Raw genomic sequence first — 4,474 nt, forward strand, 5'->3', positions numbered from 1 at the left:
ATTTTCTACATGGTATTAGACCTGAAAACAAGATATAGGTTTATATCTTTGATCAAATTCAAAGTGCATTGGACAGAAGATCAATTAGAGTAGGAATTCTACAGGTGTAGAAATCATGCCATTCTATGTTTTGAGGACAAAGCATGCCCTACAAGGGACTTTGAATTTTTGTGCATGGAAGGACATAATGGAGGATGTGTTAGATGATAACGGGGCTTTGGAATACATCAAGATTGATAATTCTCAACCTCTTGGAGTAGATGCACAACAATTGGCTCAATGGAAGAAGGAAATTGCCAAAGCTAGGAGGATGATTATAGAAGGAGTCAGAGACAATATTGTTCCAAATTTGCATGGGAAGAATACAACATTCCAGATGTGGAAGGCCCTTATTGATATGTTTGAAAGCAGTAGTGATGCGAGAAAATAAATCTTTGAAGGACAAATTGAGGAACATTCGAATGGGCAAGAATGCATTGATTGTTATATATATAGGTTTGCCTAAGTGAGGGATCAACTTGGAGGTGTTGGAGAGACAATTCCACAAACAGATCTTGTGAGCCTTACTCTTCTTAGGCTTCACAAATCTTGGCATAGTTTCCAAGATGTAGTGAATGGCAGAGACAAGCTCCTTGATTGGGAGAGGCTATGGTCAAATCTTGTGTAGGAAGAGATAAGGAGTAACACAAGGGATATAATATCAATTATGACAAATGATGAGGAGAAATTTGTTTTAGTTGGTAAAGGGAAGAAAGCCAAGGGAAAGAAGGCCTAAGGCAAGACCAAGTCTAGTCATAATGAAGGAAAGAAAAGGAAGGATCTTAGCAAGATCAAGTGTTTTCATTGCCATGTGTTTGGACATTATGCTACAAAATGTCCAAATGAGAAATCCAACAAGAATATTGCAAGGATAATAAGAGGAGAAGCAGTTATGTTGGCCAAGTGTTGATCATGCATTTTTTGGCATGCACATTGCTAATGCATGCTTGATTAATTCTCAAGGGAGATTGTTACAAATGGTTTCTTCCAAAGTGCTTTGCTACGTTCTCTACTAGTTTGACGTTTTATTAGTTTTCAGAGTGACCAATAATAAACTTTGTGTTAAGTTCAAAGAAGTTTCTTTCAAAGACATGGAAATATTCTATGATATCTTTATCCGGTACATCGTGGTTCCTTTTTTCTGAATGCATGTCCTTAGAGCATTTTTATAATATACATAAGAGTAAGTGGAGCTGGCTAGAACCACACCTTAGTTTCTTACAGTTAACTTCCAAATCTAGTTGTTACATATGTTATCAATGTGTCTATTCTCTTTTATCTTATATTTTTCTCTTCTATAGATATATCGCGTTGTCTCTTTCCCTTAATGTTCTTTATTTTGAGCTTATTGTGGAGCAATAACTCATAGTAAATTTGGAACATGTTTGAATCATGATTGCTAAGGCCTCAATGAAGAAGCATTTGTGTGTTATAAAAAGAGAGTGTATGGATACAATTCTAAGCCAACATATTATATTTCATTTAAAATATTTTGCATATGTTGTAGGATATTGCTTATTTGGTGCTATGTCAAATTTATTGCATTCTAGATACATGTCAATAGGATTACAAGAACGAACAATATAACATTTCATGAATTGTTTTGATGAATGGAATGTTGAACAAGTATTATCTTATCAACACAAATTGAACATATATGCATTGATAGAGATGTATGGTATAAAGACCCCAAATGTTTATTTGGAAAGGATGACAAAATCAGCTTCAACTTCTATGATTGTGGAAGAACAAGGACTACGCAGGACATATTTTTTATACATTGGTTATCAAATTGGATGAAAATTTTGATAAGACTTTAGTCAAAGAAATGGATGAAAATTTATTTTCATTTTGATTCAAATTTATACAAATAAAGTTACAACATATTGTTCCATGACAAAAATCTAATTTCTAGACATTTTGAATCAATTTTGTGTAAGAAAAAATGTTTAATAAGAACTGTTCATGAAAATATAATGAATATAACAAATTACAAAAGAAAGGAACATAAATGGATGCAAATAGAGGAAATGAGGGGGAGCCATAGCTTTGAGAAATTGTTTGTGTTCAAGAGTATTTGTGGTGAAAGTTATTTTGAAGAAATATGTCAATTGATACATAATGCATATGATGTTTTCTATTTATGATGCATAATTGCCCGGACTTTTTGCAATGAAATCATGCATAGTGATTCGTTTGCATTAAACTGCATAGAAAGTGCAATTATGAAATTCCACGGGATAGTAGATTGGCAAGGATATATTATATAATTGGCAGTGCCATATGAAAAAGGAAAGATAGTTGGTGGCCTTTTTGTTTATTATTTGATACTCTATGTCTTGAATATGGCTATAGACATATGGTTTGTTGATACAATGACCTTCATAACTGAATTTTCCTCATTCAAGGAAGACACAATATTATTGCATGTTATACAATTTTGAATGAATATACATCATTTTCATTATGAACCTCTTAAAGAAATAGTATGCAAGAAAACCATTTTATAGGGTATTGAACCAGTGAACGAAAAACAATATATACAGGAATCCTATAATAAACATAATGGGGATAATGTGAATGACTTTAAAAGCATGAACATAGATGAAGATATCATAGAACTTAATAAAGAGCTTATCAAAGAAAACAAGATATTGTGGTTATCATTGCATCAAGTTACAGAAAAAACATATAATAAACAAGGATGTTTAAAAAAAAAAATCTAGCTAGAAAATCATGGATGCGATAACAATTTCGTATGAATATTAATCATTTTCATTTTGAAGCTTTGAAAGAAATAGAAAGGGGAAAAACATTTTAAGTTATATTGAAGCAACTAAAGAAAAGAAATATGTAGAAGCACCTTACAAAAAACATAATGTGAATAGCTTTAAAGACATATACATAGATGAAGATACTATGGAACTTAATTCAAAGCTTATCAATGGAAACACGAGATCATGTTTTTCATTGAATAAACCTAAAAAAAATATAAGAAACAATGATGTTGTTGAAATAGGTCTAATTAGAAAATCATCTAAGAGACCAAAATTAATACATGTTACAAAATTTTCAAATAAATGTAAGAAATTGTTACATATGTTCTATTATACATTCGAAATAGTGGTCGAACGCCAATATTTTAAAAAAATACAAGATGTGCATGTATATGATTGTGCAATATGCAATCAAAATTGGTTTAAAAAAGATGTCATAGAAAAATAATTGACCAATGTGTCCAAAAATAAGTGTATACACAGAAACTACAAAATAGCATTAGATATTGACAAAACTATCAAATTGTAGTTCTAGAATGGATTATGAAGAATAATCAAATATCCATAATGAAAGAACAATATGACTTGAAAGAAAAAATAATATCACTAAAATTACCATTTTTGCAAATACAAGAACTTGGAAACATTTTAGAAAACCACAATTGGCATTAACTGGTGGACTAATCAATGTACTTGCCAACACATCTCGAACCCAAATTTCACTTTCTCATGATATAAATTAATCTAGTACAATGGTTGTGGCAATTAAAAGATGTTTAGTGTTTAAAATCATATTTGTTGTTAGGAAAATATGTGTTCATAAAGTCATGAAGGCATTGAAATGATTGTGTAAAGCTCTACTTTACAAACTAGAGAATGTCATAATAAATGAAGATTAGAAACAAGTCTTTGATTAGAACAAAAATGCATATGCATGTGAGACAGATGCAAAAATCAATGATGATATTGATGAAAATATGACCAAAAAAACACTATTACAGGGATGTAGCGATTCATATAGTATTTATGATATTTATAATAATCAAATAAATATTCCTCCTTGTGAATTTTATAGGCCTTTGGGAATATTCAAAGATAGATATTCGAAAGTGAAGAGCTTTCCAACATTGTTCTATGGGAAAAGTGAGGAGGCAATATTACAAAAATCTCTACATATCGTGATATTGCTCGATGGGAAGTTTTACATCAAGATCATGATTTTGTGTATCATATAATGAATTTGTTTTACAAGACAATGTGAATTATCCTCAGTCAAGTATTCAATTGTATTTGGACTCGATTCAGAAAATGACAATTACAAGGAAAAAAACTAACAACTAAAGATGCTAGAACAAAATAAAACTTGAAGTGCATTTTGGCATAGAACATTGTGTATATGGATCTTAGACAAATACAAACATTGCTAAACTAATTTTTGCATTTTCACAAGAACTTATATGCAATTATATGAAAATTGGTTCCACCAACTTTCTTTGCTTCATTTAGGAGTGTTGAACATCTCTAGGATCCTTTAATAAATTATTGGCAACAAATAAATTGAGAGAAAAAATCATCAACTGAAAGTAAAGTAGATGAAGATGATATTGATACCTTGATTAGAAATGACCCCATTACTTGTGTGTGATATTATGGAAGTA

Source organism: Pinus tabuliformis, chromosome 2_2 (genome assembly GCF_031772625.1).
Source record: "Pinus tabuliformis cultivar Carrire ecotype Pingquan chromosome 2_2, CPIR1, whole genome shotgun sequence".
Taxonomy (NCBI): Eukaryota; Viridiplantae; Streptophyta; class Pinopsida; order Pinales; family Pinaceae; genus Pinus; species Pinus tabuliformis.